The sequence below is a fragment of the Pan paniscus genome, chromosome 17 (assembly GCF_029289425.2).
Source record: "Pan paniscus chromosome 17, NHGRI_mPanPan1-v2.0_pri, whole genome shotgun sequence".
Lineage (NCBI taxonomy): Eukaryota > Metazoa > Chordata > Mammalia > Primates > Hominidae > Pan > Pan paniscus.
Genome location: NC_073266.2, coordinates 94,340,287 through 94,365,701, shown reverse-complemented (window position 1 = coordinate 94,365,701; position 25,415 = coordinate 94,340,287). Strand labels below are relative to the sequence as shown.

The 25,415-nt window shown below is 45.7% G+C and overlaps 1 long non-coding RNA gene and 1 other non-coding gene across 10 annotated transcripts; both read left to right on the top strand.

Annotated features, from left to right (window-relative positions):
* The first annotated feature begins 7 nt into the window (after positions 1–7).
* On the top strand, positions 8–16,902 carry LOC129394559 (uncharacterized). 9 transcript variants are annotated; one of them, XR_010110179.1, is made up of 5 exons: positions 8–290; positions 717–814; positions 5,480–5,567; positions 6,152–6,219; positions 12,545–16,902. It is a non-coding gene; the product is annotated as an uncharacterized LOC129394559 (long non-coding RNA). The 9 variants fall into 9 exon arrangements; XR_010110180.1 differs by lacking the exon at positions 6,152–6,219 and adding an exon at positions 3,689–3,808 and having other exon boundaries at positions 689–814; XR_008621850.2 differs by adding an exon at positions 3,689–3,808 and having other exon boundaries at positions 8–814.
* A 4,390-nt stretch (positions 16,903–21,292) lies between these two features.
* LOC112437790 (U6 spliceosomal RNA) lies at positions 21,293–21,400 on the top strand. The gene has a single exon (XR_003026304.2). It is a non-coding gene; the product is annotated as a U6 spliceosomal RNA (small nuclear RNA).
* The last annotated feature ends 4,015 nt before the right edge of the window (positions 21,401–25,415 follow it).

Below are 25,415 nucleotides of genomic sequence, written 5' to 3'. Positions count from 1 at the left end.
GGGCGCATGCGCGGCGCCGCGGGGCCTTAGCGGACGGAGGGGAGCGCGGGGGTCACCGGGCCGGGCCGGCAGCCCTAGAGCTCGGCCTGGCGGGGACCCTGGGCCAGCCTCGCGCCTCCGTGGCCCGGGCACCTCGTGCGTGTCCGCGAGCTCGCGTGCGCGCGTCACCTCGGACCGCAGCATGGCTTGGAGGGCGGCCCTACTCGCGCCGCCCTAGTGCTGCGAAGGGCCTCGGAGCCCAAACCCGGAACCGCCATCTGGGACTGGGAAGACGACATGGCCAGAAGTCGGTAATGTTCCTTTCCCTGGGGGCAGTGCATTAAAATGGACCATTTCACGTGTGCTGGTCTTGTGTGTTGTTGCCTGCGCTAACTTACACGAAATGGCAACAGGAACAGGCAGCGCAGCACCCGAGCGCCGGGTGGAGAGGCCGGCCGAGCCCGGGGAAAGCGACCTTACTCTGTCACCTGGGCTGGAGTGCAGTGGCGCAAATTAAAGTGTGCAGTTTGATACATCTTGACACATGTATACACTGTGAAACCATCATCACAATCAACAGTGAATATGTTCCTCCCGTCTCTCTGTAACCCTTTCCTCTCTCCCTCCTTCCCTCCTCCCCCTCCCACCCATCTGCTTTTTGTCACTATAGTTTGAATTTCCTGGAGTTTTTAAATATCTCTTTATACAGACTGGGTCTCGCTTGCTCTGTCACCCAGGCGGGAGTGCAGTGACACGATCGGGACCCACTGTAGCCTCAAACTCCTGCCCTTAAGCAATCCAAGTGCTTCTGCCTCCCGAGTAGCTGAGACTGCAGGTGAGGACCGCCATGTCTAGCTTTTTGTTTTTTTTAAACATATGGGGTGTCTCTGTGTTGCCCAGCCAGCTCTGGAACTCCTGGCTTCAATTGACCCTCTGCCTCAGCCTCCCAAAGTGTTGGGATTGCAGATGTGAGCCACTGTGCCCAACCTGTTTTTCTTGGTGTTTTATATAAATGGAATTGTATCGCACGTAATCTTTAGGGAAGTGGGGGCTGTTCATTGAGCATAATTATGTTGGAATTCGTCTATATATTGATAAATATTTTAAGTGCTTTTTATTGCTCAGCGGTGTCTAGGAGTCATTCTTGCTTACCCTTTCCCACTGCAGCCTTCACTCAATCTCATCAAAGATCTAGCTCCAATATATAAACCAAATCCAAGCCATTCCTACGTATATTACCCCTGAGCCATGCTCTCTCACGTAGATTACAGATACAGCCTAGTACCTGGTCATCCTCCAATCAGTTTTGTCTACAGCCATGCGAGTCTTCTTTCTATGCCTTAAATAAGACAAATGTATTCCAGCTCTTTTGAATATTTCCAATTATGAAATGTTCCTCTTTATTTCTAATAATGCTTGCTATTGTCAACTTTGTCATATGTAAATAACACCACCAGCTTTCTTTCCTGTGTGTACCTTTAGAGTTAAGTGAGTTTAAGAAGTGTGTGTGTGGCCGGGCGCGGTGGCTCACGCCTGTAATCCCAGCACTTTGTGAGGCCGAGGCGGGCGGATCACGAGGTCAGGAGATTGAGACCATCCTGGCTAACACGGTGAAACCCCGTCCCTACTAAAAATACAAAAAAAAAAAAAAAAAAACTTGGCCGGGCATGGTGGCGGGCGTCTGTATTCCCAGCTACTCGGGAAGCCGAGGCAGGAGAATGGCGTGAACCCGGGAGGCGGAGCTTGCAGTGAGCCGAGATCGCGCCGCTGCACTCCAGCCTGGGCGACAGAGCGAGACTCCGTCTCAAAAAAAGAAGTGTGTGTGTATGATGTTTGTTTGTTTGTTTGTTTGTTTTTAAGACAGGGTCAGGCTCTGTTGCCCCGGCTGGAATGCAGCGACGCTGTCTTTGCCTACTGCACTCTCTGCCTCCCCGGCTCAAGTGATCCTCCCACCTCAGCACCCGAAGTAGCTGGGACTGTAGGTGCTCACCACTATGCCCAGCTAATTTTTTGTAGAGATGGGGTTTCACTATTTTGCCCAGGCTAGTGTCAATCTCCTGAGTTTACCTGGCTTCCCAAAGTGCTGAGATTACAGGCATGAGCCACCGGACCTGGCCAAGTATTTTTTTTTAATCCAATTTGATAATCTTTATCTTGAATGAGAGTGGTGGCTCCCAAATTTGCTGCACTTTAGAATGATCTGGAAAGCTTTTAAAAGTCCCAATGCCCTGTTCATGCCTCACATCCATAAATCTGACAGGAATGGGAACCATGCATTGGTGTTTCGTTATTGTTTTTTAAGATCTGCAGGTAATTTGACGATGTACAGCAAAATTTAAGAGCTAGATCATTTGGTACATTTATGCAAAGTACTGATATTTTTATATGTAAAGATGTCTTTCCACACTTTCCATTTGACTCATATGTTTTATGTTCTTTACGCCTTTCTTGGTTTCTTTTGGATTACTGATGTTTAAAAATTATCAGTAATTTTTAAATTAAATGGTGAAACCCCATCTCTACAAAAAATTAGCTGGGCATAGTGGTGAGCACCTATAGTCCCAGCTACTTGGGGTGCTGAGGTGGGAGGATCACTCGAGCCCGGGAGGCAGCGAGTGCAGTAGGCAGAGACAGCGTCACTGCATTCCAGCGAGGTGGATCACACCTGTAATCCCGGCACTTTGGGAGGCCAGGGTGGGTGGGTCGCTTGAGCTCAGGAGTTCATGACCAGCCTGGGCGACATGCCAAAACCCCATCTCTATCAAAAATACAAAAAAACGGCCAGGTATGGTGACGTGTGTCTGTGGTCCCAGCTACTCAGGAGGCTGAGGGGAGAGGATCACTTGAGCCTGGGAGGTTGCCGTGAGCTGAGATTGTATCACTGAACTCCAGCGTGGGTGACAGAGTGAGACTGTCTCAAAAAAGCTTTATATATATTTTTATATATATGAATATTTTATATATACACTATATTACATATATTTATATATAAAGCTATGTATATTTGCATATATATAGCTGATTTATACATACAAATAGCTTTTAGTGGTACACTTGAGATTATAACATGCGTTCTTGACTTATCAATGTCTAATGTAAATTAGTATTTTTTCCTCTTCCCAGACAATGCTAAAACAGTTTATTGGATATTTTAGTTATTTCTGTATTTAAAACTTCACAAGACACAGTACTGTTGATGTTCATTTTGATGGCCCACATATATGCCACTATCATTGTGTGTTATCCTTCTGTGACTTTCTAGGGTCATTTCCCTTCCACCTGAAGTACCCCCACTATTATTTCCTTTAGAGCAGGTCTGCTGATCATCTCAGTTGTGTTTGTCTGAAAATATTTGTATATAATTTTTATTCTTAAAAAATATTTTTTCTGAGTACTGAATTCTAGGTTGTCAGCTCGTTTCTTTCAACACATTAATGATGTAACTCCACTGTTACGTGCATCCATATTTTCTGCTGTTTTTTGAAATAAATATTTTCCTCTGACTGCGTTTAAGTGTTTCTCTGTCTTCAATTTTCTTCAGTTTTACTATAGTTTATCTGGATGTATATACCTTTTTATTCGTCTTATTGGGAATTGATTAGACTTACTGAGTGTCTGGATTGTTGTATGTCTTCAATTTTGGAAAATTCTTGGCTATTATATATTCAAATACTGCTTCTGCCCAAGTATCTCTCTTCTAACCTACTAGAGTTTAATTAAACGTGTTGGAGGCCGGGCACTGCGGCTCACGCCTGTAATCCGAACACTTTGGGAGGCCGAGGCAGGCAAATCATGAGGTCAGGAGCTCGAGACGAGCCTGGCCAGCGTGGTGAGACCCTGTTTCTACTACAAATACAAAAATTAGCCAGGTATTGTGGCGCATGCCTGTAGTCCCAGCTACTCCGGAGGCTGAGGCAGGAGAATCGCTCAAACCCAGGAGGCGGAGCTTGCAGTGAGCCGAGATCATACCACTGCACTCCAGCCTGGGCAACAAGCCGAGACTCCGTCTCAAAAAAAAAAAAAAAAAAAAAAAAAAAAAAAACACATGTTGGATCATCTTATACTTTAAAAGAAAATTATTCTATATGAGGTTTTTATCTTTTTGTTCCTCTATCGTTCGTTCTGGTTTATTCTGATCTATCCTCCAGTTTATTAAATTGCTCTGTGGCTATGTCAAAACTACTGTTGAACATACCTATTAAGTTCTTAAGTTGGGTTTTGGATTTTTCAGTTCTTGAATTTTAGTTGACTCTTTTTCACGTCAGCAGAGTTTGCTTTGTTTTGTTTTTTGAGATAGGGTCTTACCCTGTCACCCAGGCGGGAGTGCAGCAACGCAAACACAGCTCACTGCAGCCTCGAACTCCAAAGCTCAAGTGATCCTCCTAAGTAGCTTGAGACTACAGGTGTGCACCACCATACCTAGCTAATTTTTTTTTTTTTTTTGGTATTTTTTGTAGAGATGGGGTTTTGTCATGTTATCCAGGCTGGTCTCGAACTCCTAGGTGCAAGTGATCTACCTGCCTTGGCCTCCCAAAGTACTGGATTACAGGCATGAGCCACCATGCCCAGCCCAAAGTAATTTTTTAAAATATATTGGCCAGGCACGGTGGCTCACACCTGTAATCCCAGCACTTTGGGAGGCCGAGGCGGGCGGATCACAAGGTCAAGAGATTGAGACCATCCTGGCTAACGGTGAAACCTCATCTCTACTAAAAATACAAAAAAAAAAATTAGCCGCCGTGGTGGCGGGCACCTGTAGTACCAGCTACTCGGGAGGTGGAGGTAGGGGAATGGCTTGAACCCGAGAGGCAGAGCTTGCAGTGAGTGGAGATTCGCACCACTGCACTCCAGCCTGGGCCACAGAGCAAGACTCCATCTCAAGAAAAATAATAATAATAAAATGTTCTAGGCCGGGTACAGTAGCTCAAGCCTGTAATTCCAGCACTTTGGGAGACTGAGGCAGGTGGATCACCTGAGGTCAGGAGTTCAAGACCAGCCTAACCAACATGGTGAAACTCCATTTCTATTAAAAATAACGAAAATTAGCCAGACATGGTGGTGCATGCCTGTAATCCCAGCTACTTGGGAGGCCGAGGCAGGAGAATCACTTGAACCTGGGAGGTGGAGGTTGCAGTGAGCTGTGATCGTGCACTCCAGCCTGGGCAACAGAGTGAGACTCAAAAAAAAAAAAATATATATATATATTATATATATATATATATGTTCTATTTCATTTTAACCTCATGAACCTAATTCCTGATAATTCTACTGTAGGGAGTGCCTGTGTGTCTTTTTTTTTTTTTTTTTTTTTTGGTTTCTAATTTGTGCTGATTCTTCTTGTGTTGCCCTGCCTTCTTGTTTGTCTAGATATATACAAGAAATGACTTGGAAAATTACTTAAAAAGTAATTTAAGGTATAAGATGATATTCTTCAATAAAAGATTTTCATCTGCTTCTGCCAGCTTCCTGGCATTCTGTGACCACCTTTGTTTTATTTCAGACTGGACAGCCTGCACCACCCCATGATTCAAGGAAGGCCATAACCCAGTGCAGGAGCAGATTTGCTTCCAGTTTGCCCTTCCTCCTAGGTACAGTCCATGGGGTTTTCAGCTCTCAGTGCTTAGCAGTTTCATAGGGCCCCCAGCCTTAGTACTCTGGATTTAAAAAAAAAAAAAAAACCACCTAGGCAAAAACAGCTTACAAATGCTGACTTGACCTGTCTTCTCTCGGATCCTGGGCTGACAGTTTCTAACTAACTTGTGAGCACTTCGTTGCCCTCAGTAGGAGCCTTAGTCTGATTCACCTAGTTGGCCACAACCAGGAGAGAAACGTCCTTATATCCATTCTCTCTAACCCATGTCAATCAGGCTCCCACCCACCCCATGTCACACCTTCACCCATGTGACTTCAAGGTCACAGTGATCTCCACACTGCCAAACAGTGGTCCATGCTCGTCCTCCGACCTCCCAGGTGCATCTGGCGGCTCGCCACTTCCGGCTCTGACTTCACTGCTGTCCTCAGCCTCCTGGGCTGGTCCCTAGCTCCTCCCAGCCCCTTAACACTGCAGGGATCATTCCTGGGCTTCTGCTGTACCCACTCCTTGATGATCTCAATTACCTGCCTTCACACATCGGCCCTGTGCTGATGGCTGTCTACCTGCATCTCCGTCTAGCTGAACTCCAGGCTCCAGCCCAGAGAAGCAAGAAAAGAGCAAACAGAAGTTATTCACATGTGCATCAGGTATGCACACGGGAGTGCTCAAAGGGGTCGTTAGAATTTGAGATCTATTTATTTATTTATTTATTTATTTTTGAGACAGAGTCTCTCTCTGTTGCCCAGGCTGGGGTGCAGTGGCACAATCTCCGCTCACTGAAACCTCCACCTCCCGGGTTCAAGCGATTCTCCCACCTCAGCCTCCCTAGTAGCTGGGGTTACAGGCATGCGCCACCATGCCCAGCTAGTTTTTGTATTTTTAGTGGAGATGGGAGTTTCACCATGTTGACCAGGCTGGTCTCGAACTCCTAGCCTCAAGGGATTCGCCTGCGTCAGCTTCCCAAAGTGCTGGGATTACAGGTGGCAGCTACCACACCCGGCCTTAAGGTCTAGATACCTAACTTAGTAGGGAAGAGGAGTGAGGAGAAAGGACACTTGTAGAAAATAAAATGACTTTTTGGAAAGATAAGGGGCCCTTTAGAAAAATAAGATAGCCGGGTGCAGTGGCTCACACCTGTAATCCCAGCACTTTGGGAGGCCAAGGCAGGCAGATCACTTGAGGTCAGGAGTTCGAGACTAGCCTGGCCAACATGGTGAAACCCCCATCTCTACTAAAAATACAAAAATTAGTCGGGCATGGTGGTGTGCGCGCACCTGTAATCACAGCTACTCGGGAGGCTGAGGCTGGAGAATCACGTGAACCCGGGAAGCAGAGGTTGCAGTGAGCCAAGATCACGCCACTGCACTCCAGCCTGGACCACAGCGAGACTCTGTCTCTGATAGTCTTGTGTCAGTGTCTCAGTGTGGGGCTGGCTCTTCACCACTGAGATTAGAGTTGCTTTTGGAAGGGGATTTATGACAATTGAGTTCTTTATGGAGGTTCTGCTTTTAGTCAGAATAGGGATTTCAGAAATTCAGGTGCCTTTTTTAAAAAATTCAATTATGTTAGATTCAGGAGGCACATGTGCAGGTTCGTTCCATGGGTATATTGTGTGGTACTGAGGTTTGGGGTACAAATGATCCCATCACGCAGGTATTACAGTAGGCATGGTACTTACGACCCCCTCCTTCTCTCCCCCTCTAGTAGTCCTCAGTGTCTCTTGTTGCCATTTTTATGTCCATCGTACCCAGTGTTTAGCTCCCACTTACAAGTGAGAACATGGTATTTGGTTTTCTTTTTTTTTTTTTTTTATGGAGTCCTGCTCTGTTGCCCAGGCTGGAGTGCAGTGGCACAATCTTGGCTCACTGCAACCTCCGGCTCCTGGGTTCAAACAATTCTCCTGCCTCAGCCTCCCAAGTAGCTGGGATCACAGGCGTGCACCACCACACCCAGCAATTGTTTTTTTCTTTTTGTTTTTGCTTTTTTGTTTGTTTTTGGGTTTTTTTGTATTTTTAGTAGAGACAGGGTTTCACCATGTTGGCCAGCCTGGTCTCGAACTCCTGACCTCAGGTGGCCCGCCCACCTCAGTCTCTCAGAGTGCTGGGATTACAGGCGTGAGCCGCTGCGCTGGACCGGTATTTGGTTTTCTATTCCTGCATTAATTCGCTTAGGATAATGGCCTTCAGCTGTATCCATGTTGCTGCAAAGGACATGACTTAATTCTTTTTTATAGCTATGTAAACTGTCTTCAGCTTGAAATAACTAATATGCCAACATGGCATATTTTGGGGTGCCACGTCCTGCTCCCTTTCATTGGTGTCCCCACCAGTTTCCCTGCTTCTTCCCTGTTGACCCCTTCTCTAGTAAGAGAAGATGGAACATACCAGCATTTTGTGAGGATTTTACGCGATAAAACATGTAAAGCATCCATTGAGTGGCAAGTAGCGAGCATATTGATCATTGATGAGACTCCCGTGAGTGTTGCTGGTGACAGTACAACATCAGAGCCACTCCCACCACCTCGCTCAGCCCCTTCAGTGGGTGTCCTTCCTTTCCAGGATGAAAACTCACAAAAATCCCATTATGTTGCTGATGACTTTTAGATATTAATGTCCTGAAGTCACTTTCAGTTAAGTCGGCCAGGCCTGGTGGCTCATGCCTGTAATCCCAGCGCTTTGGGAGGCTGAGGCAGGTGGATCACTTGAGTCCAGGAGTTTGAGACTAGCCTGGGCAACATGGCAAACCCCATCTCTACTAAAAATACAAAAATTAGCCAGGCATGGTGGTGCACACCTGTAATCCCAGCTACTAGGGAGGCTGAGGTGGGAAATCAATCACCTCAGCCTGGAGGTCGAGGTTGCAGTGAACCGAGGTCCTGCCGTTGCACTCCATCGAGCCTGGGCAACACAGAGAGACTGTCTCAAAAAAATAAAGTCTTGATTCAATCTAATATATTAATCAATTTTCCTCTTATTGATAAAAGGATACATGGTAAAGGATACAAAGGTAAACTTCCCTTCCTCCCCAGTTAGGACCACTTGTAGCTATTATATTTCTGCCTGGTTGGTGCTGCAGGCTTCTCTCTTTCTTCATAATATCTAGAGTATTTCTAATTTTTTAACAGCTTTACTGAGGCATAAATGAGATGCAACAAGCCACACATATCTAAAACTTACAATTTGATACATTTTAGCATATGTATACACCCATGAAACTACTTACCACTCCAATCAAGATAATAAACTTACAGCCGGATGTTGGCTCATGCCTGTAATCCCAGCACTGAGGGAGAGGCCGAGGTGGGCAGATCACTTGAGGATAGGAGTTCGAGACCAGCCTGGCCAACATGGTGAAACCCCGTCTCTACTAAAAATACAACAAATTAGCTGGATATGCTCGCTGGAACCCAGGAGGCGGAGGTTGCAGTGAGCCGAGATTGTGCCACTGCACTCCAGCCTGGGCGGCAGAGCGAGACTGTCTCAAAAAAAGATAATGAAGATAGGCATCAGCCCCGAAGGTACCACTTGTTTACTGTCTCTCAGACATCAATGTTCCCTGCTGTCTGATGTCTAAAGTCATGACAGTGATTTTTTCATGTGTTCTGTCTAGTTTTTTTAGAAATTGGGTTAAATTCAGTCCGTTTCATTCCATCTTGAGTGGGGAAGACCCGAATTATTTTTTAAGGGAATGAATTAATACCTCACTATATTAGTTGGGGTTCCCCAGAGAAACAGAACCAATAAGCTATATAAAAGATATAAAAGAGGAGACTTATTAAAGAATTGGTTCACATGATTATGGAGGCTGAGATGTCCCCCGTCTGCAAGCTGGAAAACCAGGAATGCCAGTGCAGTCATTCATTCTGAGGCCAAAGGGCTAAGAACCAGGAGCTCAATGTCCAGGGCACAAGGGAAGTCACAGCTTGAGGTAAAAAGGCAAATTGGCACTTCTCAACCCTTTTTGTTCTTCTGTGTGGGCCCTCAACCGGTGAGATGATGCCCACCCTCGATACTGAGGGTGGAGTTTCGTTAGCCCGTCGACCAACCCAAATGCTAATCTCTTCTGCATACGCCCTCACAGACACACCCAGAAATACATAAAATTAACCTTCACACTCCTTAAAATCACTAAAAAGCATTAAAAGCAAAGGAAGTTTGATTGTTGAAAACTTGCTTGTTGGTCTGTCTTAGCTCTGCCAGTTTCTGCGTCTTTCAAAAGTTATGTAGTTGGACCCAAATAACTGTCGTTCTTGAAAAAGAAGGATATAATTGAAAGCCTCGTGTTTCTTGATTTCAAAACCTGCTACAAAGCTACAGTAATTAGCTCCCAGCAGTGGTGTATGCTTAAAATGCCAGCTACTTGGGAGGCTGAAGTGGGAGGATCACTTGAGCCCGGGAGTTTGAGGCAACATAGTGAGGCTGTGTCTCTTGAGGAAAAAAAAAAAAAAAAAAGCAGGTGCAGTGGCTTATGCCTGTAAATCCTAGCATTTTGAGAGGCCAAGGCAGGAGGAATGCTTGAGGCCAGGAGTTCAAGGCCAACCTGGCCAAGCCAATATGGTGAGACCACATCTCTGAAAAGAAAAAAAAAAATAAGGAATAAGCTACAGTAACGAAAATGGTGGCACTGACAAAGACAGATATACAGTCTAATAGAATGGAATTGAGAGCCCAGAATCCCAGATCCCCTCCTGGGATCACTTGAACCCAGGAGGCAGAGGTTGCAGTGAGCCGAGATCTCACCATGGCACTCCAGCCTGGTGGACAAAAGCAAGACTTCATCTCCGAAAAAAAAAAAAGATACAGGTTGTAAAGAGCTTGCTGATAAAACAGGTTGCAGTAAAGAAACCAGCTAAAACCCACCAAAACCAAGATGGCAACGAGAGTGACCTCTGGTCGTCCTCACTGCTACACTCCCACCAATGCCATGACAGTTTACAAATGCTGTGACAATGTCAGGAACTTACCCTATGTGGTCTAAAAAGAGGAAGCATGAATCATCCACCCCTTTTTCTTAGCATATCATCAAAGGCTTCTGTGAAAATAGATACCGGCCAGCATGGTGGCTCTCGCCCATAATCCCAGCACTTTGGGAGGCCAAGGCAGTAGGGTGGCTCGAGCTTAGGAGTTCGAGACCAGCCTGTCCAACATGGTGAAACCCCTTCTCTACTAAAAATGCAAAAATTAGTCGGGCATGGTGGCACATGCCTGTAATCCCAGCTACATGAGAGGTTGAGGCACGAGAATCACTTGAACATGGGAGGCAGACGTTGCAGTGAGCCGAGATCATGCCCCTGCACTCCAGCCTAGGCAACAGAGCAAGACTCAGTCTCAAAAAAAAAAAAAAAAAAAAAAAAAAATTCAGGCCCAGTGCAGTGGCCCACACCTGTAATCCCAACACTTTGGGTGGCCGAGGTAGGAGGCTCTCTTGAGCCCAAGAGTTGGGCACCAGCCTGAACGACATAATGAGACCCTATTTTTTCAAAAAAATTAGCCAGGCATGGTGGCAAGTGCTTTTGGTCCCATCTTGAGAGACTGAGGCGAGAGGATCGCTTGAGCCCAAGAGATCAAGGCTGCAGTGAGCAGTGATGGTACCACTGCACGCCAGCCTGGGCGACAGTGAGAACTTGTCTCAAGAAATATATATATTCATGACACTTCTTAAAGACGATAAGGAAGGCTTTAGTCAAGCAGGGTCACGATCTTTACTCAAGGGACCCCTTTGTAGGGACCTTGAGTAGGGACCACTTTGCAAAAGGGCATAGAGATTGGTCCCAACTCTAAATACAACAAGAAAAAGTGGGTATTTATAGCTAAGGAGAAGGTGGAAGGTCACTGGATGGAAACTTACTAAGAGGAGACATCAGAGGGAGGACTCTGGCTAAGCCAACCTCACAGGACCTGCAGAGGGCAGGCCAGGGAGATCAGACGTGGCCTGGCGGAGGGTGGAGGATGAGGAACCTGTCAGATATCGAGGGTGGGGGGTGTAGCTAAACTGGCTGAGCAGGACTCTTGCTAAAATTGGACAATACAGAGATAACACAGAAGTCCAGAAGTCAGGACCTAGTTGAAAAAGCACCCAGAGCCTAGAATGGAGAGAAGAAAAAAAGAGGGAGAAAGAAAAAAGCACCCCGAGGAGCCCGAATGGAGTTAGGTGGAGGAGATGATGGTCTCCGGCATCGCTCATCTCTGCAATCAGCACTAGTGCTCAGCACCCCTGGGAAGCCGAGTTAGGTGGAGGAGATGATGGTCTCCGGCATCGCTCATCTCTGCACTCAGCACTAGTGCTCAGCACCCCTGGGAAGCCGAGTTAGGTGGAGGAGATGATGGTCTCCGGCATCGCTCATCTCTGCACTCAGCACTACTGCTCAGCACCCCTGGGAAGCCTACGAGATCACAAAAGTGAAAAAAGTCATTTCATCCTTAACCCAGTCCTTATCCACAAACCCCCCAAGGGCATGACAATGCCAGTGCTCCTGTTTCCTAAACTGGCCTCTGTGGGGAAAGAAGAAGAATGCTTTTCATTTGAGATTAATGGGACACATACCATGGAATGCCATGCAGTGGGAATGGGATACAATGATGAAAAAAAGCCCACCCCCAGTCTTAAGAAACTTGCAGGTTTTGTGGGAAAGGGAGAGGCAGCAAATACTACGATACGAGGGGGAGAGGTAAGTGGAACTGGAGAGATCAACCTGTGGGCTCCCTTCCAGAGCCCGGTGACCCCAAGGACCCTGGATTTTGAAGGCTGATCAAGGGCAGTGCATGGGAGAGAACAGCGGAAGGAGACGGCTTCAGCTTCACAGGTGTTTGCTGGGGTGATAGTGGCTTCGAAAATCAAGACCCCTTGGAGACTGGAAAAAAACCTACATGCAAACAATTGCTCTGGGAGTTGTAGCAGTAAAGTCGCTTCTGCCTTTTATTGCATGATTAAAATACCTCCATGGAATAACCTTTTTTTTTTTTTTTTTTTTAGGTGGAGTCTCGCTCTGTCACCCAGGCTGGAGTGCAATGGCACGGTCTCAGCTCACTGCAACCTCTGCCTCCCAGATTCAAGCAATTCTGCCTCAACCTCCTGAGTAGCTGGGACTACAGGCACGTGTCACCACGCCCAGCTATTTTTTTTTTATTTTATTTTATTTTATTTTTTTGAGACAGAGTCTCCCTCTGTCGCCCAGGCTGGAGTGCAATGGCGCAATCTCAGCTCACTGCAAGCTCCGCCTCCCCGGTTCCCGCCATTCTCCTGCCTCAGCCTCCCGAGTAGCTGGGACTACAGGCGCCTGCCACCCATGCCCGGGTAATTTTTTTTTGTATTTTTTAGTAGAGACGGGGTTTCACTGTGTTAGCCAGGATGGTCTCGATCTCCTGACCTCATGATCAGCCCGCCTCGGCCTCCCAAAGTGCTGGGATTACAGGCGTGAGCCACCATGCCCGGCCTTAATAACTTTTTAAAGGATGTCAAGTTAATGGAATGTATTCTGCTTTAGAAAATAAAACTCTTAGGTTTTCAAAAATTAGCAACCCCAGGATTACCAAGGGCCTGCTTACCGTTTACAGTATGTGAATCCTACTTCCTTTTCATGGTTGTAAGACTGGGATTTTCTGGGAGCCGACCTGCAGGAGTCCACAGGCCACCTGTTAGGACTGTGCACGCTCCTCCACAAACATGCCTGTGGGGGGATCCTTGGCTCTCTCTGCAGGGGTGCGTTGGGTGTGCACCAGCTGGGAAGGAAGGATCTGTCGGAACTGCAATGAAAGCCACAGCAGGCCTCCCAGGGTCTTACTGGTGGTGAAAACAACCAGCTTCCTCGTCCCTCCCTCGAGCATGGCAACCACCGCCCTGAGACTCAAAGATACCTGGAGGAGTGTGATCGGGCTGACCTGTTGCTCTTATCTGGAATTCTTTGAGGGTGATGGGAGATCACTTCCTTTTTTTTTTTTTTTTTTTTTGAGACAGGATCTTGTTTTGTCAACCAGGCTGGAGTGCAGGTTCAGGTGATTCTTCCGCCTCAGCCTCCCCAAGTAGGCTGAGTAGCTGAGAAAACAGATGCGCATCACCATGCCCGGTTAATTTTTGGATGTTTTGCAGCCATGTGGTTTCACCATGTTGTCCAGTCTGGTCTTGAACTCCTGAGCTCAAGGGATCCTCCCACCTCGGCCTCCCAAAGCATTGAGATTACAGGTATGAGCCACCGTTCCCGGCTACCCAGGAGATTACTATTTTTTGGCATAAAACCAAACAAAACTATTCATTAGTTTATCCACTCAACATTGATTTATTATTCCTGACTGCAGCCAACAACATTGTGAATACTTTCCCTGCCTCAAGCTCTGTTCTAGGTCCTAGAACATTCATGACAATTTGTTTCTCTGCCCTCTGGCAGGTGAGAAAACTTTGTAAGAACTTTCAATAGCAAAAAGCATGAGAAGATGTACAATAGATCTGGGACTATTTGTAACACACCCGGTGGAGGATGTAGGAGCAGAGGTGGAAGGCCTTAAAGAGGGTCCTGCGCATGCCGGGCGGGCCCCCAACAGAGAAAACACACAACCTGGCCAGGCACAGGGGCTCACGCCTGTAATCCCAGCACTTTGGAAGGCCAATGCGGGTGGATCACCTGAGGTCAGGAGTTCGAGATCAGCCTGGCCAACGTAGTGAAACCCCAGTCTCTACCAAAAATACACAAATTAGCCGGGCTTGGCACAGGCTTGCAATCCCAGCTGAGGCAGGAGAATCGCTTGAACCTGGGAGGTGGAGGTTGCAGTGAGCCGAGATCATGCTTTTGCACTCCAGCCTGGACCACAGAGTGAGACTCTGTCTCAAAACAAAATAAATAAAATAAACACGCAATCCATACCACAGCCACCAGGGTGATTGTCCAGGTTGTATTTCTGCTGACATCGACCCTTCATGCCTTCCTCTTGTTGCCCCTTCCAGCTACACCTAGCTGGGTCCTCTTCGGAGCCACGCCAACACCCAGGTTCCTCTGCAGTGCATCCCCATGGGGATTTACCCGGTGATTGATTTTATTTATTTATTTATTTTTATTATTATTATTATTTTTGAGACAGAGTTTCACTCTTGTTTCCCAGGCTGGAGTGCAATGGCGCAATCCCAGCTCACTGCAACCTCTGCCTCCCGGGTTCAAGCGATTCTCCAGTCTCAGCCTCCCGAGTAGCTGGGATTACAGATGTGTGCCACCACGCCCAGCTAATTTTTGCATTTTAGTAGAGACGGGGTTTTGCCATGTTGGCCAGGCTGGTCTCGAACTCCTGACCTCAGGTGATCTGCCCGCCTCGACCTCCCAAAGTGCTGGGATGACAGGCGTGAGCCACTGCTCCGGCAGTTCTTAATCAGACAAAACTCAGCCCCAACTCCAGTAGCTGATGCAGGGGTGGAATTTCATTCTGCTTCTTCCTTACTGTTATTTTATGCAAGGGGGTGGAGCGTGTGCGTGTTGGGGACGGAAAAGTGGGAAAGGCAAATGGTCCACTGGACCACAGTGGTCATTGTATGGGTCAGAAATCAGGTTACTCTTAGAGAAAGAAACTATTGAGAATCAACCCAAAGGGAATTAAATGAACACCTGTAAAGGAATGTGGGGACTTACTAAGCACGGGGCTGAGAAGATGCCATCGGGCAAGGGTGATTCCGATAGTCGGAGGAAGCTGCTCCCGGATATAGCCAGGACTGAGGCTCACATGTCACAACCGGTCATCGTAAAGACCAGCGGTGCTGCTAAACCTCCCACAGTACATAGAATAACCCCGTAAAGAATGACCTGGCTGGGGCCTGAGAGCATTGCTTTACCTGGAGGTGCAGCCAGTCAGCCAGGGGAACAAAGCAGTATTTGTGGGCTGAGCAGAGAGGGCCCTGGGCAGATCCTGGGTGTGTGCACATGAGGGCCCCGGGCAGGGCAGGGCAGAGGAGGTTGGGACACTGAGTCAGAGGTATGCTCCTGAAGGCAACCCACAAGGGGGCCAGTTCGTGGAACTGCAGGCCTGATCCTGAGCAGCATGGTGCGGAGCTGTCTGGACAGGCCTGCAGAGAAGGGTGCCTACCTTACTGAGGTCAACCCACACACATCCAGTAGTCACAAGGCTGCTGTTGCAACGCGGTGCCTGGCCTATCTTGTGATGATGTTTGTTTTTACACATAATGTTATGCTTTGCTTATGGACAAGCAATGGAGGCTGGCGAGGCTGCCCTGGGCCTGTTACACACCCAGAGGGCCCTGTGCCCACCTCAGGCCTCATTCTCTCCCGAGAAGAGAGCCCAGTGTCCAGAAGACATCCCTCCCCTCCTGTTTGTTCTCTCCTGCTCTCTCTCTGCTTCTGCTTTTAAGAAACACCTGTTGGCCAGGCGCGGCGGCTCATGTCTGTAATCCCAGTACTTTGGGAGGCTGAGGCGGGCAGATCAGGAGGTCAGGAGTTCAAGACAAGCCTGGCCAACATGGTGAAACCCCTGTCTCTACGAAAAATACAAAAATTAGCTGGGCATGGTGGCGCGTGCCTGTAGTCCCAGCTCCTCGGGAGGATGAGGTGGGAGAATCGCTTGAACCTGGGAGGCTGAGGTTGCAGTGAGCCGAGATGACACCACTGGACTCCAGCCTGGGCTATAGAACAAGACTCCCTTTAAAAAGAAAAAAAAATTCATGATCTGGAAGCCCGAGTGTAGCTAACTGGTGGACAGATGAAAGTGAAATGTGTGATGTTTCCTAAGACCCCCTAAGACTTCCCTGAGCCACGGGAGGCTCTCACGAGTGTGTAAGCCAGGGTTTTGGGGAAGGGGTGGATGTGTGTGTCTCGCATTTTCCCAGCTGCCTCTCCCTTCCCCTTCTTCCTTGCTCCCAGAGACTTCCTTGTGGATTCCTTCCCAGAACTTGGTCTGAATTCCCAAATAGACATTCTCCTAGCGGGATGAGTCCCCCTTTACAGCACTCGGGAAATGCCTGCTCCTCTAGCTGTCTCTGATCCACCTCTCCTGTCTTTCAACTAAGGCCCCCACATGCCAGACCATCGTTGGTGGACCTCGTCACCAGCATGAAGTGGGCTCTTGGAGTTGCCGACTGACTAGTTCACAATTAGTGACTCATAGCATCTCACTCATTTCCTTTTCATCAGTAGGAGGCAGCAGTCTGCACTTTTGCATCACATTTCGAAGACATCTGTGTGTTTGTTCTCGTGCAGAACACTTTGACTATTGTAACCTCTAGGTCCATGAATGACCCTCATCTTCAGTAAAAGTGGATTCACGCTGGCAAAGTCTGCTTTGTTTTATTGTGACACATGGAACATTATGGATTTTGGTGAATAAAAACTAACTTAAATTGAAGTCATTCTTGTAAAATGAAAATACATTTTTCTGCTGTTCTTAACTTTATAATATAGATACATACTATGTCTTATGAAATACTAAATGGAAAACACGATTCAAAAAGCGCTATTTTGGTAAATAATTTGCATAAAGGGCATATGGACAACACAAGTCCACAACACAATAGACAACAGACAACACAACCTGTTACACAGGCACTCAAGTTCGTCTGCAGATTTGGTTTTTTTTTTTTTTTTTTCACTCCTGATGCCCAGGTTAGAGTGCAATGGCGCGATCTTGGCTCATTGCAACCTCTGCCTCCAGGGTTCAAGCGATTCTCCTGCCTCAGCCTCCCGAGTAACTGGGATTACAGGCATGCACCACCACGCTGGGCTAATTTTGTATTTTTAATAGAAATGGGATTTCTCTGTGTTGGTCAGGCTGGTCTTGAACTCCCGACCTCAGGTGATCCGCCCGCCTTGGCCTCCCAAAGTGCTGGGATTATAGGCGTCAGCCACCAGGCGCAGCCTACAGATTTGGTTTTCAATATCACTTGACATGCACAAAGTACAGGTGAACAAGCACCTTTATTCTTTTTTCTTTTTTTCTTTTTTTTTTTTTTTCTTTTTGAGATGGAGTCTCGCTCTGTTGCCCAGGCTAGAGTGCCGTGGCGCAATCTTGGCTCACTGCAACCTCTGCCTCCCAGGTTCAAGAGATTCTCCCACCTCAGCCTCCCGAGTAGCTGGGATTAGGACCACCACGCCTGGCTAACTTTTGTATTTTTAGTAGAGACAGGGTTTCACCATGTTGGCCAGGCCGGTCTCAAACTCCTGACCTCAGGTGATCCTCCCGCCTCGGCCTCCCCTCAGCTGGGATTACAGGCGTGAGCCACCGTGCCTGGCCACAAGCGCCTTTTTTCTTTATCTCCTATGTTTGAAATTAAAATGAAAAAAATGTATAAACCTTATTTAATTAACAAGTGATGAGTCATTTTCAGTAAATGGACCTAAATACCTTAAGAAAGCCATCAAGTGTCAAATAGAGAGATGTAAGCTACCATGGAGAGCCTTTCGGGACGTATGGAAGGAATTAGTTTGCAATGACAACATGCTGTGGGTGGTGCCTACCTACACTGAAAGATTCGGATGGGTTTTTCAGAGTGCCCTCTTCACTGTCTTCCTTCACCCAGCCCGCCTCCTCTTCCAGGACTCCGACCCACTTTCCTCCTGTGCCCTCTGGTGTCTGTCTGCCTTTCTGTTCCCCCCATTTCTACCTTAGGATTTTTCTGTGCCTTTCATTCATCCTCCGTCTGCGTTTCCTGTGGTACTGACTTCAAAACCCCTGACTGTACCACAACTCAGTGGTGTGACCAAGGACTGCAGTGCTGCTGGGGATGCATTCTCCATTTGTACTTAAAGAGTTATGTCAAAACCTAAACTGTAGGCCTGACAGATAATGATAATTTGTCTATGGCAAAAACATAAGCTTAACTGCCTATCCTAATATAACAGGAAGCTAAACTATTTATACTGAACTGAATTCTCCTACATTTACAACTCATAAACCTGCAGCTTCCTGGACAGGCAGCAGACACTCCCAAACTCCGCTGTGTCCTAGTATATAATACTTTCGGCCAACCTACATGTGTAACTTACATCATTTTCAGAATATGAATGCTTCAAGTGGCATATTAGACATTAATAATTTAAGCAATGAAATTAACTGATACAGAATATATAGGTAAATAATAAAAGAAGTAATTAAAAATCTTTGTTCCATCAATTCATATTAGCTATATATGTTCTCAAGTCTCAAAGAAAAGGTATTATTTCAAAGCAACTTAAAAAAATATTTTAAAATTAGCACCCTATAGTTCTCATTTAATAAGTTAAATGGGTAATTAATTGGCATTTTATTTCAATAGAAGCTTATTTCAAAAAGCTTTCTACAGAGTTATTTTGTGTAAAATGGTAATTATGCCCACAATTTTCTAAATGAAGCTTGCAGAAAGGGCTCATTTTTGCCATAAACATAATTTTCATTGATGTTTCCCTTAAAGACAAATGTTTCCTTCACTGAAATAGACTTTCGGAAATTGTTTAATTATTTTTACATTGGCAATTATGTCACCTTCCTTGAGTATCCTCATTAATTACATTGCCACTGGTACCTCTGAAGTATTTGGTGTTTTCTTAAGTTCTTTAAGCTCTTTATTTTATTTTATTTTATTTATTCATTTTTTGAGACAGTCTCGCTCTGTCGCTCAGGCTGGAATGCAGCGGCCTGATCCCGACTCCCTGCAACCTCTGCCTCCCGGGTTCATGTGATTCTCCTGCCTCAGTCTCCGGAGTAGCTGGGATTACAGGCTCGCACCACCAAGCCCAGCTAATTTTGGTATTTTTAGTAGAGACAGGTTTTGCCATGTTGCCCGGGCTGGTCTCAAACTCCTGACTGCAAGTGACCCGCCTGCCTGGGCCTAAGTTCTTTAAGCTCTTAATGTAGAGTCTGAAAAGAGGGTTTCAGTCTGGGATTAAGTGCCTTTTGTTTGTTTGTTTGTTTGTTTTTGAGACGGAGTCTCCTGCCTCAGCCTTCCTATTAGCTGGGACTACAGGCGCGCACCACCATGCCCAGCTAGTTTTTGTATTTTTAGTAGGGATAGGATTTCGCCATGTTGGCCAGGATGTTCTCAAACTCCCAACCTCAGGTGATCCGCCCACCTCGGCCTCCGGAAGTGCTGGGATAACGCGTGTGAGCCACCGCTCCCGGCCAAGTGCCAATTACTTAATATTCCTAACTTTTTAACATACCCTAAAATACAACTCCACACCCAAGTTCAGGCGTTCGCGGATGGTCTTTTGTTGGCCGCACTCCTCCCTCCGGCTCTGCTCCAGCCCAGCCCCAGCCTCCTACCCTGGGGGCACCGCTGTCCCGCGGCCGAGGAAGCTGCGCCGCACCGGCCTCTGCCGCCACCTGGCGCCCGGCCGGGGCACGACGCACTGGACAGCCTCCCTAATAATATGAGCCGCACGCTCCCGTGGGGCGCCCCTGTCGCTCGCGGCCGCGCGTCTCAGCGCCCCTTCCGTGGGCTGCGGGTCTCACCCCCCAATCCCACTCCCACGTGGGCCCAGGTTCCTTCCGGGTTGAAAGCAGGGAACCTGCAGGGCTCACTCATCCTAAAAACGACCTTAATCCTGCTAGCCTCCAGGAGCCCCGCACCCTGCTCGCCCTGGCCCCGGGGAGGGTACCCCATCCCGCCACCCCACACCCCAGAGCCGACTCAGGGCTAAATCCTCCCCTTAGCTCCGTCAGGGCCCTGAATGACCCCCCGCACACCCGTGTGCACTTCCCCTGGGCTGGCCTGACCCCCATACCTGCAGCCCCTTCTTTGCCCAGTCCCTCCCTCAGCTGCTCTCAAAGCCAGTGTCCTCAAGACTGCGCCTGTCACGGTCGTGCGTGGTCCCCACGCAGTCGGCGCCTAGACCTATCCTACTGGATCGCCCAGAGGCCTCAACGGAAGGCTGTGCTTTCTTTTTTCTTTTTGTGGGGGCGGGGGAGGCAGGGAGAGGGGTCTTGCTCTGTCAATCAGGCTGGAGTGCTGTGGCGCGATCTCGGCTGACTGCAACCTCTGCCTCCCGGGTTCAAGCAGTTTCCTGCCTCAGCCTCCCAAGTAGCTGGGACTACAGGGCCCCGCCATCACACCCAGCTAATGTTTTTAGAGATGGGGTTTTGTCATGTTGGCTAGGCAGGTCTTGAACTCCTGACCTCAAGTTATCCTCCCGCCTCAGCCTCCCAAAGTGCTGAGATTACAGGCATGAGCCACTGCTCCGGCACTTAAAATCCACTTTTCATTACACATCACAATAGAATTGAGAAATGGTTTGTTGTTGTTATGTAGAATAAGAGATGACACTTCAAAATGATGATTTTTAAAAATTTTCGCTCAGCTCATGGGGCACACACTTATTGAGCTTTTTATCTTTCCAATTTGCTTCAAATGCCAAACGACCATTGAATGGCCAACGTTGAGTTCTTTGGCAACTTCTGTAGCGTAAGAGGATCAGCTTTGATGATTGCCCTCAATTGATCACTGTCAACTTCTGAAGGCCGGCATCTATTGGCAAAACTTCTCGAACCACCACTGCACTGTGTATGCCCTAGCAGTTTCTGGGCCAAATGCATTGTTGATGTTGCCAGTTGTCTCTTCTGCATTTTGACCTCAAATAAGAAAATTGCTCAAATTTGCTTTTTGTCTAACATCATTTCCATAGTCTAAAATAAACGTAAAATAAACAGCAAGTAATAAGTCATTAGCAAAAAAACATAAAGCGAGAAATGCCCGTTAAAATGATGTATAACATCATATTTATTTAAGAACATATTCCAATATCAAACAGCAAATTCCAACAATGCAAAAACCACGATTACTTTTGCATTCACCTAAAATTGGAACGATACAGAGAAGACTAGCATGGCCCCTTAAAAAAATACATAAAAATAAACTGCAGAAGGGATTATTTGATGTAGTCTAATTTGTTTTGTTTGTTTGTTTAGACCTAAGTATTGGCCAGTTTTTCATCCTTACATTTTTTGTGTGTCTGACCTTCATCTGGCATCATCTTCTCTGCCTGATATACAGGAATATTTTTTACAAGTTTTCTTAGTGAGGATGTCTAGTGGCAAACACTCATTTTTTTTAACTGAAAATGTCTTTATCTTACCCTAATTCTTTTTTTTTTTTTTTTTTTTGAGACTAGGTCTCACTCTGTTGCCCAGGTTGGAGTGCAGTGGCACAATCATAGCCTGGTATCCTCCATCTCCTGGGCTCAAGTTATCCTTCTGCCTCAGCCTCCCAAGTAGCTGGAACTACAGGCATGCACTGCCATGCCCAGCTAATGTTTTAAAATTTTTATTAGAGACAAGGTCTCACTATGTTGCCCAGGCTGGTCATGAACTCTTGAGCTCAAGCTCCCCGCCTCCCAAAGTGCTGGGATTACAGGTGTGAGCCACTGCACCCGTATTTTGCTCTAATTCTTTTTTTTTTTTTTTTTTTGAGATGGAGTTTCGCTCTCGTCAGCCAGGCTGGAGTGCAATGGTGCGATCTCGGCTCACTGCAACCTCCGCCTCCTGGGTTCAAGCACTTCTCCTGCCTTAGCCTCCCGAGTAGCTGGGATTACAGGCACGCACCAGAACACCCGGCTAATTTTTTTTGTATTTTTAGTAGAGATGGGGTTTCACCATGTTGGTCAGGCTGGTCTTGAACTCGTGACCTCAGGTGATCCGCTCGCCTTGACCTCCCAAAGTGCTAGGATTACAGGCATGAGCCACCACGCCTGGCGCTCTAAATATTAAAATATATATTTTTCTACATATAGTATTTTAGGTACACAATTATTTTCTTTTGAGCTCACTAACAATATTCCATTTTTAGCTCTGCCTCTGTTGTGGGTGAGGAAAATAGATAATCTTTGTTCATTTGGACATCTCCATCGTCTTCAGTGGCTGCCTTGGAGGCTTCTCTTAGTTGTTGGTGCTTGATAACTCATTATGGTGCCTAACTGTGGGTTCTTTTTATTTATTCCATTTACTTATTCGTTAGAAATTCTCAGGAATTATAATAATAATAATAATTATTATTATTATTATTATTATTTTGAGACAAAGTCTCACTCTGTTGCCCCAGGCTGGAGTACAATGGCGTGATCTTAGCTCACTGAAACCTCCGCCTCCCAAGTTCAAGTGATTCTCCTGCCTCAGCCTCCTGAATAGCTGGGATTACAGGTGCCCGCCACTATGCCCGGCTAATTTTTGTATTTTTAGTAGAGACAGGTTTTCACCATGTTGGTCAGGCTGGTCTCAAACTCCCAACCTCAGGTGATCCACCCGCCTCAGCCTCCCAAAGTGCTGGGATTACAGGCATGAGCCACCACGCCTTGCCTCTCAGAAATTATTTCCGAGGAATCATTCTTAGAAACATTTCTACAAATATAATCTTAGCCTTATTCTTTCTCTTTCCTCTGAAATTCCAACACCCATATGACAGGCCTTGTCATTGTATTCTCCAAGTTTCTTAACTTTTTTTTCATATTTTCTCTTTTTCTCTCTATACTGCATTCTGGGTAACTTTATTAGATTTATTTTGTAATTCACCAATTTTATCTTTTACTATGTCTTCCGTTAAACCTCTCCATTTGCTCTGATAATTTAATTATTTTTTGTCTTTGTAATTTGGTCCTTTTTCATATGTGCTTGGTCAATATTTTTTGATTTTTTAATTCTAAAATTAACAAACATACACAAAAAGTTGAAATAATAGTATAACGAATTATTTATCAGTTGTTAATATTTTTGCTATATTTATCTATTTTTCTATAGATTATTTTGCTAAAAGATTCAAAATAAGTTGCAGACATGACATTTGACTCCTAAGTACTTCAGTGGAAACAAATCTTCTAAGAATACTGGCATTTTCTTACAAATCCAGAATTCCATCATTATGCCTAAATATAATGCCTAAGTGATATTCTGCAATTTGCGATGTTCAGATATTGTCCATATTTTGCAAAATACATTACTAAATAATCTCCTAACATCATTTAATACCTAGTCCACATTCACATTTGCTTGATTGTCCCTAAAATGTCTTATTTTTCCAAGGATTTAATAAAGGTTCATGTCTTAATTTTTGTTATGCCTCATTTTAATAGCTTTGATGAGATATAATTTACCTATGTTAAACTGCACATATGAAAGGGTACAGTTTGATAGGTTTTGACACATGTGTGTAGATATGAAACCTTCATTACAACCAATGCATGAACATATCCTGTCACTCCTAAACGTCTTCTTGTTTTTCTTTGTACTCTTTCTAGTCCCTGCTCCCCAATTCCCAGGCAATTGCTGATCTTTTTTCAGTCACTACAGATTAGATTTCATTTTCTAGCATTTTTAGTAAATGGAATTACACACTAAATCTTCTTTTCTGTCTGGCTTCTTTTGCCTTGAATAGTTACCTTCAGATTTATCCATGTTGTTGCATGAATCAATACCTCGTTCCTTTTAACTACAAATAGGGTGAAATTCATACTTCAGTAAGACTGAGTTATCCAACCTATGAACACAGTATATCTCTCCATCTATTCAAGTTTCCTTTAATTTCTCCCAGTGATACTCTGCAATTTGCAATGTTCAGATATTGTCCATATTTTGCAAAATACATCACTAAATGTTTCATATTTTTGATATTATATTAAAATATATTGTTTATGTAGTTTCAAATTTATTGTTCAGTTGTTTTTAAAGATTGGCTCTGTATCCTGTAAGCTTAATAAACTCGTTTATAAATTGTTGTAGCTTTTTTGTTGATTCCAAAAGGATTTTTCAACTGAAGAAATGTGTTTTCTGGCCAGGTGTGGTGGCTCACGCCTGTAATCCCAGCACTTTGGGAGGCCAGTGTGAGTGGATCACCTGAGATCAGGAGTTCAAGAGCAGCCTGACCAATATGGTGAAACCCTGTCTCTACTAAAAATACAGAATTAGCCAGGTGTGGTGATGGGTGCCTGTAATCCCAGCTACTTGGGAGGCTGAGGCTGGAGAATTGCTTGAACCTGGGAGGCAGAAGTTGCAGTGAGCCAAGATCACGCGCCACTACACCCCAGCCTGGGCAACAACAGTGAGACTCCATCTCAAAAAAAAAAAAAGAAAGAAAGAAAGAAAAGAAAAGAAAGAAAGAAATGTATTTTCTGCAAATAAAGAGTTTTACTTTTTCCCCAAAACTGGAGCCTTTAATTTCTTTGTCTTGCTTTATTGCACTGGCTAAAACCTCTAGTATAATGATAGATAGAAATGGTAACAGGAAATATTTGTTTTGCTTTCCTGCTATTAGAAAGAAAAATGAGTCTTTGACCATTAATTATTATACTAGCTGTAGTTTTTTTTATAGAAGCCCTTTATCCTACTGAAGACATGCCCTTCCTTTCCTGGTTTGTGAGTGTTTCTATCATGCATGAATGCTGGATTTGCTAAAATTGTGTTAAGAAGTTTTGCATTTATATTCATGAGGGCTCTCAGCCTGTTCTTTTGTTGTTGTCTTTCTTGGAACATGTTTTTTGGGTCTTTGTATCAGGGTAACACTGGTCTCTGAATTGGGAAGTATTTCTCTCTCTTGATTCTTACCAAACACACACTTTTCAAGTCATAGAAACAATGTTTCAGCTTTTGAATTTGTTGCTGTTCCTGCCTTTTGTTCTCAGCTGCCAAGGATGAAACACCAGCAGATAGGGTGCAAGCTATGCAAGGGTAATGAAGAAGGAAAAAGGTTGGCATCGATCATTTGCTACCAGACACTGTTACAGGTTGTTGTTGTTGTTTATTGAGACAGAGTCTCATTCTGTTGCCCAGGCTGGAGTGCAGTGGCATGGTCTCAGTTCACTGCAACCTCTGCCTCCCGGGCTCAAGCGAGTCTCCTGCCTCAGCCTCCCAAGTAGCTGAGACTACAGGCATGTACCACCACACCTGGCTAATTTTTGTATTTT